The 17,763-nt window shown below is 43.1% G+C and overlaps 1 protein-coding gene across 31 annotated transcripts in view; it reads right to left on the bottom strand.

The window, feature by feature from the left end:
- Positions 1–17,763, bottom strand: part of ERC2 (ELKS/RAB6-interacting/CAST family member 2) — a 904,450-nt gene that overhangs the window by 81,021 nt on the left and 805,666 nt on the right. The gene's annotated exons all lie outside the window — the stretch shown is intronic.

The following is a 17,763-nucleotide window of genomic DNA, read 5'->3' as shown; positions in this document are numbered from 1 at the left end:
TTATCATTCCTTCTCTTCCATGAGACACAATTTTATTTATTAAAAATTTTTATTGTGAAATATTTCAAACATGCAGAATAAAATTGAAAATAATATTTAGGGACCAGCCCAGTGGTGTAGTGGTTAAATTTGCACACTCCACTTTGGCATCCTGGGGTTTGCAGGTTCAGATCCTGGGTGTGGACCTATGTACAGCTCACCAAGCCATGCTGTGGTGGCATCCCACATACAAAATAGAGGAAGATTAGCACAGATGTTAGCTCAGAGACAATCTTCCTCAAGCAAAAAGAGGAAGATTTGCAACAGACGTTAGCTCAGGGCTAATCTTCCTCACCAAAAAAAAAAAAAAGAAGAAAGAAAGAAAAGAAAGAAAATAACATTTAAAACACTTACACACCCACTATCCAGTGAAATAAATAAATCTTAACATTTTGCCATATTCTCTTCAAATCTTTTTTTCTAGGAACAAAAAATACATAGATTTAATACATACATAATTTAAGCCCCTGATCCTTGATTTCCTTCCCTAATCCTGAAGTAAACACTGATCTGAAGTTGGTGAGTATTATTCCTATGCATGTCTGTCATATGTTTAACGCTATTGTGCTCTCCATATTTATTCATTAATAAATGTAGTATAAATCTGTAACTTTCAAAATTTTAAACAAATGTTATCATACTGCATTTATGACTATTAAACTCACTTCTTTCATTCAACATTATGTGTTTGCAATTTATCCACATGAATGGAGTTGGTTTGAGTACATTTTAATGCTGTGACATATCGCATTGCATAAATGCTGGAATTCTATTGATGAATATTTGGATTGTGTCCAATGTTTTGCCATGACACAGTTTCAATGACGCTAATTGCACGTGTCCTCGTGTACATCAATTCAAGCATTTCCCTGGGGTATATACTAGAGGTCGAATTGCTGTGTCATAGTGAATGTCTAACTTAAACTTGACTAGATATTGCTGAGTTGCACTCGAAAGTGATTGTAAAATCCACACGAGCAGCGTCAGGGCAATCTACTTCCCTGGGGGCAGAGTATCAGTGACCTTGTCTGCTGAGCTGTGATAATACTAGTCAGTGGTTTCTCTGAGCCAGGCCTTGGACTAAGCCATTCACACGTATTATCCCATTAATTATGCCATGTAATCCTAGCAATGACCTTATAAAACAGCGCTTATCAATCCCATTTCACAGACAGGAATCAGAGGCCTAGAGAAGGGAAGCTGCTGACACAGGGTCAACCTGACAGCAAGCGGTAGGCTGGTAATAGCAACCAGCTGTGTCTCACTCTAGAGCTCTTAAAAAGTAAATATCACTGCCTTCAAAAATGAAAAAACATCCTTTTTCATTAACCAGACACACGATTTGAAGCCACAGAGACAATAAAGTTAGCCAAGTGACTAAAAACTTGGTACTCATCCCTAAGCTGAACCGAGAGCTCCTGACTCCTCACTCCCATTTGTGAGGCTGGCATGAAAGTCAAGGTTGTTTCCTTGATGGTTCCCCCCAAGCAACTGCAGAGGCTCTGAGCTGGGCGGCATCAAGGGCAGACATCCTTGCTTCCACAGCCCTGCTGTAATGGTGTTCACAGACCCCAGCCCCTCTTTCCAGGAACAGTCCTTGAGTCAGGGCCTCCCCACCATCAATCAGGTCACCGTGGAGTGCATCAGTCATGCAAACCATTTGGAGCATTTTTCCAAGAGAGGGAACAACATCATAAAGCCTTGGCAATTGAATCAGAACAAATGGATCCTAAAGACGACTTTTAGCTTAGGCCCCAGTAAGCCGTCGGAATGTTAAAAAGACACATGAACCTCAGAAGTGAAAGCAGAGAGCGAGAGGGAAATCCCCTCAGTCTGATGAATCAATTCCAGAAAAACCCTCTCACCCGGTCCCCATCCATCAGCACCAGAGCCAGAAGATGGGAAATGTTGGCTTTCACTCTTAGCACCTCTGTGTTACAGTTGCCCACACTCTGAGTGTGGTCAAAGAAAACTGATCCTGGGACAGAGACCAGGAAACGTGGACAGAGACTTGGGAAGAGCACGCATCAGAACAGTGGGGCTCTCCCTTCCCACGTGAGATGCAGAGATGCTGACCTCCTGATGAGACCGCCGCGGGGCAGGAGCTCTTCTTGAATGCTTTGATTTTAGTTCATAGAAAGGCACTGTTAGGTCACGATAGTCCCTTGGGTAGACTGAAGTTCATCCTGGCAGCAGCAGTACTGCCTACTGGCCACCCAGTCCTTCCAGAGTGTTGTAGGAAGAGAGTGATGGACAGGCCAATTGAACTCAGTAGTTGTACCATAACCACGGCTTAGTGTATCACAGAGGACTCTTTAGGGGTAACTAGATCCCAAAACAGAGGAAGGGCAGGGCAAGAGTTAAGCACAGGCTTTGGGGTCAGCTGGACCTGAGTTTGAATTCATTTACTAGCTGTGTGGCTTGAGCAAGTAAGTTAACCTCTCTGAGACTCAGTTTCCTTGGCTTTAGAGAGGGAGGTAATATCACCAACCTCAGCAGGCTACTTGAATGATTAAAAAAATAATGTATTTAGAACATATAGCACAGTGTCTGGCACCTGATTAACCCTCCTGCTCGCAATTATGGTGATTCAGTATGAATTAGAAAAAAGGTACCTTTTTTCAAGATATTTGACTGCCATCTGGCAGAAATAATTCTGCAAATCTACAATGACTATGCAGTCAACGGTGCCCCCCAGAGTTGTGCAATGGACAACTTGCACAACCATAAGCACTGGCCCTACAAATGCTAAGTGCTCAACAAACAGTAACTAATATTTTATTAGTAAGAATAAAAACTACCACCACCCAAGAGCTCCATGAAGAGTCTTTCAGATGGCACTGAATTCCTAAAGGAGGCTGTAAACGAGTTCCCAGGACTCCAAGAAGTGTGCAGAGCTCATGGATGGGGGATTTGGGAGGGGCAGTGTGGGGAGGTTAATGGAAGGTTGTCAGGCAACAGTCCCAGCAGGAGACAGGCAAGCAGAGGATTCAGAATTCTCGGGTCAAGCCCAAGAGGCAAGCCTCATCAGTCAGGGGCAAGTTGAAGGTCTGACAGCCAGGAGGTCATCCGGAGCTCAGCCTACCTCCCAGGACTGCACTGAGGAGCATATGGGGGCAATAATACATGTGAAAGAAAATGCCCGGGAACTGCACGGCACACCGAAAGGTTATTACTACCTTTTGCCCACCCATCTTCACTCTGTGAAATCCTTGTCCTGCCAACAGCCTGGGGAGGTCTGGCATTTTCAAAGAAACTTTATCACTTTATTATTATTATTTTTTACTAATTATAAAAATAAGACAATACATATATGTTTTTTAAAGACAATTTCACTCAAAAAATGGACCAAGGATATAAATGGACAATTCTTAGGATAAAAATGGTGAATAAACTAATAAGAAAAAAGCTAAACCTAAAAGATATAAAAATTAAAACAGTGAGACAATTTTCCACTCGTCAGATTGTGAAAAAAATCAAGACTGATGACATCCAAAGCTGGTAAGATTATGGGGAAATAGGAGCTCTCCCATCCTACTGGTGGCTGCATAAGGTGCTTTCAAACATTGTGGAAACCAATTTGAAAGTCTTTTTTAAAATCTGAAGAGAGTACCACCTCTGATTCCAAAGTCACACTTCTAGGAATTGATTTCACAGAAATAAAAGCACCAGAATATAGAGCAAAACATGAACATACGTTTTCTGCAGCCTTCTTGGTACCACCAAAAAAACCCAGAAATAAGCTATTGCTCATCAAAAGGATATAACTGAATAATTATGATTTTTCTATGGTATGGATCAATGTGCTGCATTAAACATAGGAGGTAGATCTCTATACATACTGACCTGCAAGGATGAAACTGATATAGAATCAAGTGACCTGCAATGACCCCAAAATGCAAATTGTAGGCCACAAGTCTATAAAAATTATGTATATAGTAGATACATACATATCATGTGGGGATATGTGTCACAAATTCAGGGGAAAAAATGGGAGGGACATACAGCAAACTGTAAACAGTGGTAGCATCTGGGGTTGTGACTGAACTGTCAAAAGTAAGAGGTACAGAATACTGACTTCCTATTTTATATCTATATAACTTTAGGGAGTAGAACTGTGGTTGATTTTCACTTGTGATTTTAGCTTTGGTTTTTTTTTCAAACAAAATTTTAAAAGCACATGCTCACATAGAGCAGTTGGGAAATACTGAGAAGTATTTTCATCCCGTTTTTGTTTTCTGTCTCTTCTCTTACTTAGGATGACATTATATCATGTCTGACCTCACATCTCTGCCTTTGTGGGACGCAGCCCTGTGATCAGGAGGGGAGGTCTCCGGGGCAGAAAGTCTAGTGCGCGGTCCTCAGCCATCAGGGCTGGAAGACAACCCCAGAGCTGGTCCAAATGCATCAAAATCGAGTTCACACCCTTTGCTTTGCAGATGCAGACACAGAGCCGCAAGGCACAGGCAGGGCCTGGAAGATGTTGTTACTCATCAGGCCGGGAGTTATTTACAAAGGGAATGAGCACTCAAAACATAAGCGCGTGTGTGGTTCTGATGGAAGAAGCAGCTGACTGAGGCCCAAACCAAACATTCACAACAAGGATAAACAAGCACAAGTCTTGAATGAGTCCTGGGGGTCTCTCCAGCCAGGTCCACTGCTTGTCGCTGATGTCCTTCTCTTTGCCAGAGCCTCTTTCAAGCAGCTCAGCTCCGTTATCCTCATCCTTACCAAGCCCTACAAGGCAGGTTCGATTTACCCCATTTTACCAATGAGGAAAGTGAGGCTCAGAAAAGATAACCCAGTTGCATAAGGTCACACAGCATCTAAGTGGCTGAGGCAGATTTTAAATCCAGTATGTCTGTCTAATGCTCTGACACATAGGTTCTAAAGGACAAATGACATCCCTGTCTCAAAGGCCTCTTCGTAAGAAACATTTGTGAAAAGGAGCCGTGCCCGAAAAGATGCCAGCCTGAAGCGGGCTTTGTGAGGGATGTCTCTTCAGTCCTGCCAGGCTGTCTGCTAAGAAATGGCTGGTGAGGCTTCCTTGGGGTGGTTCTCTGTGTGGGCAGGCCAGGAAGTTGGGAGTCTAAGTGACCGAGCAAAATCGGAAGGGTGGCCAGGCCTGACGCAGCCTCCCTGGAGCTTATGGGTCACTTGCTGATGAGTCCTGCTTACTCAAAGGCTGCCGCCAGAGAAGGGAGAACAAAAGCTGTTCTTGCTGACTCAGGAGCTTGGGCCACTGTGGGCACGTCCCCAAGCCCAGCACAAGCTTTCCTCATTCCATTTTTCTCATCTGTTGAAAAGTACCTGATCGGTAAGCTTTTGTTTTGAAAATAAACACCCTCTTGGATTCCACACTCTGTAGGCCAATCCCTTCGGCCTTTATTAATGCTTCCATCTCTCCCCTTTGCCCTCTCCTTCTGAAGAGATATTTTTCTTGTATTCTTTTGGGATTTGGCTAACAATCGATTTCTCCATGCTGGTGGAGTCATGGGGAAAGGTAGAGAAAGATCCTATTTAGGAGGGAGAGGAAGAGAGAGAAGAAATTGTGGGTGAGAAGGAGGCTCTGCTTCTGTATTTGGAACCCATTTCCATCTCTTTTTGCCTCGCTGGGATCTCAGCTTCTTGTCTATAATGACAAAGTATATATATATATATATATTTTTTTTTTAACAGCAAGAATGAAAAATGACTAAATCACCTTGGATCAGATTAGTGAAGCGATAGCAGCTAATTTATCTACAAGCCAAACTAATAGATGTAGACATCTAGAGAGTTGAATCTGAGAAATTCTGGAACGTCCCTATCCAGCTCTGCTGAAAGTATTTCCTTTCACCTGCCCACCAGTGGTAGTTGACATTCTACTATTAGAGTCATTCCTTGGGCTGATATTGTGCTTGTGAAAATGTACATCAGAATAACAGTCCCTCATATTTGCATAGGATGATGTGGTTTTTGAAGATCTTTCATTTCTCCCTTAAGCTATTCAAATAAATCCTATGAGCACCTACTCTATGCCAGGCACTAAATAACATGCTGATGCTGCAATGGCAAGCAAGAGGGCAGAATAACAGGTTAACCAATGAGACCTGGGACTACACTCCATCCCTTGACTCCTGATCCTGTGCTCCTTCCATTTGACTACCTGTCACACTAACACCTGGGTGAAATGAGACGTTACACCTTTGCAATCTTCCTCACCTTGGTGCAAATCAGTCCATTGATTCACTTTTTATGTGATAACCATAGGAGAGCAGGGCTGGGCATGGGGAGAGGGAAAGGGAGGGCCCCATGGCGGAGGAGTGGGAGCACTGAGGGCTATCCATGGGATTCCAGGGTGCTTAGGGTGCACAGAAGATCCTAGGGATAGAAACCAGTGTGAGAGTGTTGCGGGGAGATCCAGAAGCACATAGAGACATTCCCCCTCACAGTGCTCCTTGGCAAGTCTTTTAACCATCACTAGTTGACTTCCTCTCCCATTTCGGACAGTGGTTCTTGTTAAATTCTCTCCCAAGCTCCTGATGCCTCCAAACACCTCTCACTCTCATCAGAGATCTCACCTTCTTTTAAGAGAAAGTCAAACTCATTCAACATGAGCCTAATAGATCATACTTTTCTGCACCATGATATCTCCTGTCTGCTCACTGGGGATGTGGCAGGTGCTTCTATGGGCCAATGAACTCCTTCTCCTACCTCTCCCATTTCCTCCAGGACCAAACATCTGAATCCCCCTGCTTTTGTATCTTCATACTCAACTTCCTCCGGCTCCCTGCTCTTGGTCTACAAATAAGCCTGATTCTCTCCTACCTAAAAAAGTCTTTCTACCGTGCAACCCCTTCTCTCTCTTTCTTCATTGTCTGTAGCCTCCACCTCCTCCTCTCCCAGATTTTCCTCAACTCTTCTTTCGCCATCCCAGTGATTTTGTGTCAGATGCCAACACTGAACTTTCAGTGCCAAAAGTAATGGTCTTTCTCAGTCTTCCTCCTCCTCACCATTTCTCTTATTAAAAAATACTGACCTTCCTCCTCTCCCGGAACTGTCCCCATTCTCTGCTTCTGTGACACTATACTCAGATTCTGCCCCAACCTTGCTGCTGGCCCTTTTTTTTCTCTTGCACTGGCTTCTCTGAGATCCACACTCATGTATCCAAATGACCACAGAAAGAGAATTTGGCAAAGAGATGAAAGAGAAATGTTCAAGGAGACAGAAGAAGAACTCCAAAATGTCCAATGTCACAGAAGCCAAGGAATAAGCAAGTTTTAGGAAGGAGACGGGTGTCAACAAAATCAAATAACTCAGAGTAACACTTCTTAGCTTTTTCTAAGACAAATCCAGGCCTGAACACAATTGCACGAATGAACTAGGCTTCTGTGGTTTGTCATCTATAACAGAATTTTATTAAGGAAGGACCTCCTAGTGACTGGAATTGTCCAAGTAGAAGCTGGGGGACTGTTGGTCAGGTAGTAGTAGATAATTCTGCCTTTTCTCAGATTCTTTGACTATATGATATCTTCTCTCAGATTTTTTCAAAGGACCCCAGCATCACACCACCACCACCATCTTCATCACCATCACCATCTTTATTACCATTCTCTCCACCACCACCACTTTCATCATCATCATCATCATCACCATCAAGCGTCTTTAAATGGTCCCCTTTACTATGTACCAGGTTTTGTGCTGAGTGCTTCACGTATATTATCTTACTTAATGTTTCTATCAACTCTGAAAAGTCAGTTTATTATTTCAATTTTATAGATGAGAAAATCAAAGCTCAGAAAGGTTTATTAACTCATCCATGGCTACACAGTATATGTCCTAGAAGCAGAATTCAAACGCTAATCTGCGTGGCTGAGAGCATTTGCTCCCCCAGGCCAGGCTGCCCCTCTTGACATGTGAAAGACAAAGCTGCCAAGGATGTGTTCAACAAGCTGGTACAGAGAGGAGGTTCTTCTCAAAAATAAGCAAGAAATCTTGCCATAAATTGCAAACATGTTGGTTCCGGGAAAGTTAGCATTCTTAACTCTGGTGTATTAAGACAAGCCTGTCTTTCAGCACACACATTTTCCAGCTTGTTAAATTGAGACGTCTCTACATCTGTTCATGAAGAGTTTGGCATCTCTGGAAAAATGCTGAAAATCTAAGGCAATGATCAGGAGATAAAAGTCCTCTCTTTTCTTATTTGCTTAGAAGGACCCCGCAGTTTAAAATGTTTTCTCTACTAATATACACAAGAGAGTTTATTAATCCAAAATCAAAATATCTGTTTAAATAGAGACCAAAGGATTGAGGTCAAAAAGACATAGATATGACTTGCTTATCTTTAACAGAGTACATTGAAACTAAATAGTGGCTTAATAGCATCTTTCCAACATTTTGTCTCCTAATGGACTTTGCAGGATTATTTTACGTTGAAAGTTTTCCTGTCCAACGCAAAAGTTCTTCACAGACTCTATTCTCATCCCTTACCCTTTTGGGAGATGGCGGGGGGAGAGGAGGATGGAGACGGCGGGAGGTGAAAAAGCCCTCTTGCAAATCCTTTTCCAAAAATCTTTGGCTGAACAAAGACTTTCCCATTTAAGAGCAGGTGACAGTAAGATCTCTCCCATAGGCAGCACATTAAGACTTTCTACAGAAGTAAACAAATCTGTTATGATGAAAGCCGGACATTCCTTAGGGCCAGGATCTAATGAAAATGTCAGTGTTTTATGCAGTTTAAAAACTGACAATTCAACAGTTTTACAGGAGCTATTTAACGTTTATCATCACTTACGAGAGCTCAAATGCAGACAAACAGAAGGGCAACAGAAGAAACCAAGTGACTCTTTGCTTAGAAGCCGCTATGTTATCCATAAGCCAGGAGGGTTTTATAGTTTGTCAATTACCAGAACCCTCAGGCAACAGGGCACAGGTCTTGGCAAAGGCAAGTAGGAAATCTGCACTCCAAGACATAATCATCATAGTGACCATGCTCTGCACTTTCATTTATACCCCACCCCATTAAAGACCCAACCACTGGGAGTCAGGATACTAGAGAAAGCTATTAAACCAACTAAAGGCAATGCATTAAGAGACTCTGAGTGCCAAATTCTGCTTTAGATACTGTCCAAACCACTATGAGAAGAGAAATAGAATATGTAACTTCCAAGCCAGTAGGGGGGGAAATAAAAAGAAATAAAGAAAGCACAGTCAATTCATAAAGGACAGTAAAGAAGAGAAAAGAAGAAAAAAATCCACCCATGAAAATAAGAAGACAAAGTTAAGTCCAGATAGATCAGTTACAATAAATACAAATAGCTTAAATTCACCCATCAGAAAAGACAGACACACCAGATTTTTAAAAAATCATCCAGCTTTACGTTGGTTATAAAATGGACCAGTGACACACAAAGGCTGAAAACAAAAGGATGGAAAAAAGCATACACTAACACACTAACCAAAAAGATGTTGCTATAGCAATATTATCAGACATAACAAAATTTATAGGTAAAAGCATTAATTGGGATAAAGGGAGATATTAATTAATGATAACACAAACCACCCACCAGGAAGCCATAACATTAGTTTAAACATTTAATATAGTCAAGATCAGAGGCTAGAAATAAAACAAAAACTGATAGACTTACTAAGAGAAATGACTAAATCAACATCATCATGAGTATCTGAATGCTTATCTTTCAGAAACTAAGCAGTTAAATAGCTAAAACATTAATAGAGATATAGAAGATTTCAGTAACATTATTTATAAGCTTCTTCTAGAAAACACTCAAATAATATGTACTCGAGGACAGAATAGACATTCTCTTCAAGTACACACGGAATATTTACAAAAGATTGAACATGTGCTCGGCCATTAAAAATCTCAACAAATCCCAAAAAGTGATATCACATGCTCGACATCTGAACTTCTCTGTTGAAAGAATAATAAAATTTTAGAACCTTACACATTAAGGTTATTTCACCTAGCTCTTTGCTTAGGAAATTGTTCCCATTTTCCAAGGCTTTTCTTGGTGTCATCTCCTCAGTGATGCCTTCTCTGATCACCTCAGGTAGAGAAGCTCCCTCCATCCCCAGTCACTCTTCACTGCATTGCTCTACTGTATTTTCTTTGTGCAATTAACTGGTCTCTGAAATCCACTTGTTTGTTTGTTTACTGGTTTATTGTCTCTCCCCACTCCATCCTAAAATGGAATGCATTTGCAATCTCTCACTCCTGGAATGGAGCCTGGCACATAGTAGGCACGCAACAAATATTCGCTAGTGTCAGCCTGACTTGGCAGCCTGCAGTGCTCAGAGCCCCTCATAAAAGTGCTGATCTCTCCCCTAGAAGAGATCACAGTACGTTAGGATTATTTGTGTGACAGTCTCACTAAGGGATAGTGAGCTTGTCATCATATCTGCACATGTAATAGATGCCAAATAAATGGACGTTGAATAAACTCTGACTTCCCCCATGTGCCAGAAGAAATTGGAAACCTTGAGGAGACATGTGACCTGCCTAATGACACACCTTGTTAGTGAAAGTCCCTGATTCCTGACTGAGCATCACTCTGACCCCCTCCAAGTGACCTCTGACTCATATCCTATTATGCGTGGAGGATGCAAATGAGGACAGAGAAGACAACTTGGAAATACCTTTTTCTTCAAACTCGGTATTTCTTTTACTATTATATAGATACCAGCCTTTGCCAAATGTATTAAAACTGACTCAAATAATCATTTCTTATACTAATTGCATGTCTGTACAAGGACTGCATTTTCCAATTAAAGAAACAAGTGATAGAGCTTAAAATAATAGCTTGTCAACTCAAAATCAGCCATGCGGCCATATTATCAGCACAACGGTTAAAGCAGGAGGAATCACTGTGCGATCTTGGACAAGTCACCAGTGGGCCTAAGCCTCAGTTTGCATATCTATGAAATGGTCATAATATCAGTACTTACTTCATAGGTTGCTATGAAGACCAATTAGATTAATCCAACAAAGCACTGAATAGAGTATGTGTCCCAATGAGATCTATAAATATCACTAAGATTTCAGCCCTTTGCACAGGCAACTCAATTACTTTGCATTAGTTGTTGGCAAGTTTTCTTCAAGAAACTGGTTTGTGATAATCTGCCTTCCAGAGCTCTTCCGGAGATGTAACACTGTTATAGAATGAGTCTCAAGGTTCCTTTGAATCTGATTAAATCCATTCCTTTTGTGAGACCTGAGCTAGAAAAATCCTGGCCAATGCCAGATGTATTTGTTGAATGGCCTTTTTACTGAAGATTTCAGGAAGATGAGGCTGCTAGAGGTGCAGCCAAGATGACAGCATTGATTAACAAAGGGGCATATTGTCTGGCACATTCTTCTCTAACCTAACCCTCCTCCTGCCTCAGAAGGAACTATTCTAGAATGGAAAGTTTCCACCATAAACATCTGCTTGCCAGATCTACCCTAACACTGTAGCCACTGGTGAGGGCCATCAGGCACTAAGGATTTTCCCTTAGATTGGGAGCTACTTGAAGAAGGGCACAAACAAACCTCAAATTTATCATGGAAGACAGGAGCAGCACAATTTTGATAGAGGCTCCTTTTAAAGATCAAAGATTTTTGCATATCTCTCCACCTAAGTAATTTTATTTCTCTTATCTTTTGATTCAGAAAAACACCTGATGATGAAAAGCTACTAGGAATTCAGTAATGTTTTTAAAAGAATTTTTATTTCAGAAGTCACAATAGTGTCTATACACATATCAGAAATTGTCACACATGTATTTATGAGGCATTCTATTCTAGTCTAGGGTTGATCGTGTGTGTTTGTGTGCGCACGTGTGTGTGTGTCTTTCGAAGCTTCCCAAGGGGCTTTAGTCCACAGGTAGAATGTAGTTCACTAATGTAAAATGTAGAATTTGCTCCCTTTAAAGCAGGGTTTTTAAACACCAGCACTATTGATATTTTGGGCTGGATTATTCTTTGTTGTGGGGGCTGTCTTGCGCACTCTGGGATGTTTAGCATGGTACACGGCCTCTATTCATTAGATACCAGTAACACCCTCCTCATACACAACTTGAGTTGTGATAACCAAAAATATCTCTGGGCCTTGTCAAATGTCACCTGGGGGGCAAAACTGCCCCTGACTGAAAACCACTACTTTAAACTCTCTCTCTGTTCTAGCTCTCCCTAATGAAAACTGCTTATTGAGGCCAGCTATGCTGTAGAAGAAGAGGAATGAATTTGGGGTAAGCAATTCTCAGTTGGAATACTCACACTTCAAACGTATGAAATTTTGATTAGGTTGATGATCATGATGATTTTATCTATTTATTTTGTACCTCAGAGTTGATCCTGCAAGTGGAGTTTGGGGAACAAAAAGGGCCCTGGACTGGTAGGCAACCCAAGTTCTACACCCACTTCCACCGGAAGCCAACTATGTGACCTTTGGTAAATCACATCTTTTTCTGGGCCTCAGTTTCCTCTGGGCATCAGTGTAAAAGCACATATGAGGCACTGAGGCAGAGGAGTACAGCTACGATGGAAAATGGAAGGGGATTTCTACCATCGCCCACCCACTAGAAATGCAATGATGAATTCACAATTGGCATTAAAAGCAGCTAAGAGCTGAATCACCACTGCAGAAAATACTATCGGTGAAATAAAGCATAAACTTGCAAAGTTATCCTAGAATATTGAGATATAATTTATGAGGGACATGGATACAGCCGTTAGACAGTGAAGAACCTGAGGATAACAGATGCTCCAGAAGAAAAGGCTAAAACTAAGGAAAACCCCAATAAAGTTATGCAGATGGAAAATATATGTAGCAGGTTAAAAGGGCTTAGTGAACACCAAGAAAATTTAAAGGACACAAATAGAGTCTGGGAAAATTATTGACTTGTCTACACAAAGAAAAAGCAATCCACAAGCATCTAGTAAGAAAATAACAGGCTGCCTTTAAGAAGCACAAATCGGACCCGCCTCGGGAAGCAGCAGATATAGGAGTGCGTCCCCACTCTCATGCATGACACAAGGCAAGTATTTGTGTCTACCATCTTCCCCACCCAAGCCCAATTTTTGTTGATAGATCTGGGATTTCAAACCAAAACATTTTCATTTTTGGCATTATATCCCTTCTCTTTTAGAAGCCACTTTTGACACACGTGCTCTTCTTTGAATCCATGTTTATAACAGTGGTTTATGATGCTCGAGACCGATTCAGGAAGAGGATGGGGCCTAGAAGAGTGCTGATGAGAGCAGAATACTCATCAAGAGAGCAGAGGAGCTGTGCACAAGCCACACTGCAGGCTGCTGAAGCTGTCCTGTCCACGAGCCCCACACCAGAGCAACGGCGTCGGAATCCCTGAGGCGGGGCCTGGCTGAGCGCCCACTTGGCTCTTATGAGAAGCTCGGGTTGGGTGATGATCCAGTGCCATTCACCCTATAGGCCCTGCCACATGGCATCTGAACAGGTGACTGGAGTGGCAAATCTGGGCATCGTTCATGTTGCTGTGGTCCACAAGGGCCCTCTTCTGCATATCCTAATCAGGCTTGCATACTGTCCCAACAGGGACCAGGGAGGTAACATGAGGGAGGGACATGAGCCTGGTGTAAGCAAGGCAGACATCAGCGACCAGTGAACTGGGGAGGACAGGTTGGGATGAGGGGGATTGCTGTGAGAGTCTATAGGAATACAGCCCCCTGTAGCCCAATCATCTGATTTTTGCCCCAAATCCATAAAGCTGGATTGTATGCGATATTTGCAGGTTTGAGGGGCCCTGTGTGGCCAGGCAAATAGCCACTTAGGCAGAACTGACTTGTAGGCTCTATTTGGGACCCTAGCCTCAAATTTTTTAGGTCTGCAGAAATGGTCCCTTGATTTCAAAGAAATCCTCTGTCTCCTCAGAAACAAGCTAGGCCTTTTTCAGTAAGTGGAAACCTAGGTGCTCCAAATGATTATCTTTATCAATTCGTTAATTTTTTAAAAAGCCACTCAGACGGCGCTGAGGTTCAACGGCTCCCTGTCTTTTCATGTTCACCAGGCTTTGAGCAGACAACCAGTGAGCTGTATTCCGGCACTCTAACGTGTCAGAGCTCAGGCCACGAGTTCCCTCCGATGGGAGAGTTCTGCCTCTCTGAAGAGAAGCAGACACGCTCAGAGCCTGACCCTGGACTGTCCATCCTAAACGACAAGACAGGGAGGAACAGCTGGGGCTTCTACAAACCTCAGTGGGACAGGAACACAAAGGGCTTCAGAAGCCAGAGTGAGTTTAACACTTCCTCTCTAATAACCAGCATTGACTAGAACTTACCGTGTGCTAGGCATTGTGTTTCTGTGCACAGTTTAACAGTAAGTCCGTGATAACTGCTTTTGGGTGGGTGGAGGGATAAATGAATGAATCAGGTATTGCTTTTATTTCACACTCCTGAACTCAGGCCTCAGCATCGTTAGAGCATTTGGATTTGCAGAATCTCTTCTTTCACGTCAACTATTTCTGAGTGCCAGATCTGTGTAAAGTCAGCATGTCAGGGATCCCCCCCCAAAAAGGAAAAAAAACAATAGACCGAGAACCTACCCTCACGCTGTGTCCTGGCAAGGACAGGTGAGCCATATGTAGTGATGACTCCAGGTCAAGAAGGCAGTGGGTGAAGACAGTTCCTCACTCCCAGGAGCTGCTGGCCACACCCAGGAAGATTCTCTGAGGATTCTTAAAATGCCTCCCTAAAGCCCACATAAGAATCTTCCAGGGTATGGCAAATGTCCCCCATAGACAGCTTTGCTCTCAAGGGGGAGATCAGCAGAGGCTGCCCCGAAAAGGAGGGATCTCAGAGAGACGCACTGGAAGAGATGGAGGAACCCACAAAAGGCAGAGAAGGAAACGCCAAGGTGCTGGTGTCACACCTGGGCAGAGTGGTTTTAGCGTTGCCAGGGGACACATGGAAATTTCAGTCTCTGTAGGGAGGAGCCCTTCCCTGGGGGCTCACCCTGCAGCAAGTCTTAGGGTGTTTTCCCCCATGTGGTTGCTCAGAAGATCCTCTGCTGTGGCAGCCTCTATGGACAGAGTCCCAGCTAGTAAGCAAGATGGTGCCAGCTCCCTGGGGACACTCTCCCTTACCCCCCACAATGCCACCAACCTAGACACATACCTGAAAAAAACACCTGGTCATCCTTTAGTTCTCAGCTTCAACCTCGCGTCCAAAGAGAAGCCCTCGCTGCCAGCCCCAAAGGGAGCCTTCTTCCCTGCAGCTCTCATGGCTCTCCTACCCTTTGAAGTGCCTCTCACCTTTACTCCTGCAGTGATTTGCTGAAGTCTCCTGGTCTCTGGCCTGTGGGCTCCTGGAGGGTGTGGACAGGGCGTGTCTGTCCTGTACACATGTGCATTCCCAGACACCTGGGGCAGACTAGATTCGCCTTCCAACAGGGAGGGCTTCCCGGCAAGTCAGGGAGCTGCCGTGGTGAGAAGGAGACTTTCCTCAGGTTCCTGGGAGGACGCTACAGGGCAAGGCAAAACTGAAAGGCTGCCAGGAGCGCTTCCCCACCACCCACTTCCGGGATGGCAGCTCCAAACCGAACTTTCCCTCCTCTGCTGAAGATCTCGAATGAGAGGCTTCCCTAAAAGCAAGTAAGGCCCCAAACCAGAGATGCTACCCTTATAAAACGACACAGCCTGACCCTGGGAAAGAGCTGTGGATAGTCAAAACCAAATCAAGACAAAAAGCAAAACCAAAACACCACTGCCCCCGTTCTTGGCTCTAGCAGTCCCAGATCTTTAAGAACCCCTTTCCCTCAAATTCAAGGTTTTTTTCTTTAACAAATCATATTTAAAATATGTTTCCCTTTCTCATTTTGAGGAGAATGCTAAGAAACCATTATTTCATGTTCAATAAAAATCCAAAAGCTTCTCTGTTCCCAAATCACCTGGTACACTTAATATCCCAAAGATCAAAATTGGCATTCACAGGTAATTTTCTCAAAGATAAAACATAACAATCATAGTTACAATCTGTCCTAAAACTAAGTGAAGACAGCAAGAATCATGCATCAATGTTCTGGTACCACACAAATGATTTCACACTCAGCATCTCACATCTCCAGCCATGTGTAGTCAGTTCCCAGTGTGTGGCTGAGCACTGTGCCTGCTGGGCCAACACTCAGAGAGTGAGATCCATCAAACACATGACACTAAGATTAAACTAAACTATGCTTAATATTTCCTTAATGATGTGGCAGTTCCTTTCAGATTCTGCTATGATACAAGATGAGTCCACCTATATTGACTATCACATTAACATATTATCACATTAATCAATATAAATATCATTATATTACTATATTAACCAAAGGGGACATTGGCTTAGAAATATTGCACTGTATGAAAACATACTTCAGCGACCAAGCCTATTATTTAACCTTTGCAATGCTCTCTCTTCCTTCCTCCTCCTCTACATTCCTGCTGAGACCACACTCAGTGGGGAGGTTTGGGGATCAGAAAGAAGGTGAGTGGTGTGGCAGAGCACTGGGGGAGGGAGAGGGCAGCAGCAGATGAGGCTGGGCAGGTGGGCAGGGGAGGGAGCATGCCAGGCTTTGCAGGCCTTAGCCAAGCTTTTATATTTATTCCAAGAACAAAGGGAACTGCCTGAAGGGACTGAGGAAGTGAGTGTATGATGTAATTTACATTTTATACAGATCATTCTGCCTACCTGTCTGGTGAATTTATGCCTGGTGCCCATGATTGGATCGCAGGCTTGTGGATGGTAGGGCTGTAGGTACAGGTCTATCAATGCCCTTACCTCATGCACGCACAGAAGTGTTAAACGAAGATTTCTCAAACTTTTGTGTACAGCAGAATCCCCAGGAAGCTCATTCAAACCCAGCTTGCTGGACCCCACCTGCAGAGGGTCCGATTCAGTAGGTCTAGGTGGTGCCTGAGAATCTGCATTTCTAACAAGGTTCCAGGTGATTTTGCGAAATACGTTGCTGTCTAGACAGGGCTCTTAGAGAGTCAGCATTTAAATCTGTTTGCTGCATAAATCAGTCAATAAAGGGACATGAGAATGTATTTTCAAACAAAAACAATAGAAGCAATCAGTGGTTCGAGTTTGACCTAAAATAGCAATCATCTCTTTTAATTTTCCTATTCTTAAATTATTCCCTTCACCATATTATGCGACAATAACAAGAGGACTAACCCCTGCGTGCAGAAATGCTCTGAAAGGAAATACATTGTGATTAGACAAGATGGGACACTTCAGAGCCTGCATCGCCAAGTTTAATTATAAATCAAATGTCATTCAAAGATTTTGTGTGTGTGTGCAAAAGTATGCGATTTATTTGTGTAGGCAGTAATTACCTGCCTCAATCCAGAAAGGATATGAGGTAGTGAGGCAGCTGTTGGTGCTAATCCAAAACTGAAAATTAAACTAAACTTTCCTTGGAATTCAGGAATAAAGCTCACACCGGCCCATCCCTGTCTGGTTCAAAGCACATGGCGTTGGTGAACACACCTTCTATGAGAGGAGGTTGTTCAAACTCTCTTTCTTGAATGAACCCCCAAAGATTCCAATTTAGGTGTTTACTATGCCAAAGCAGAACTGCAAGTGAAGAATGCAAAGTTAATAGAAACTCAAAACCAACAAGGGAGAACATGCTTCAGACCTAGGAGAGGTGGCAAGACCCCTACACAGGAAGCAACTGGGGTCTCTGAGGGTTCACCTTGCTCTGCCACATATGAGGCTGCGGT

Source organism: Equus caballus, chromosome 16 (genome assembly GCF_041296265.1).
Source record: "Equus caballus isolate H_3958 breed thoroughbred chromosome 16, TB-T2T, whole genome shotgun sequence".
Lineage (NCBI taxonomy): Eukaryota > Metazoa > Chordata > Mammalia > Perissodactyla > Equidae > Equus > Equus caballus.
The sequence above is the reverse complement of the archived record's forward strand: the minus strand, read 5'-3'. Positions and strand labels throughout refer to the sequence as shown.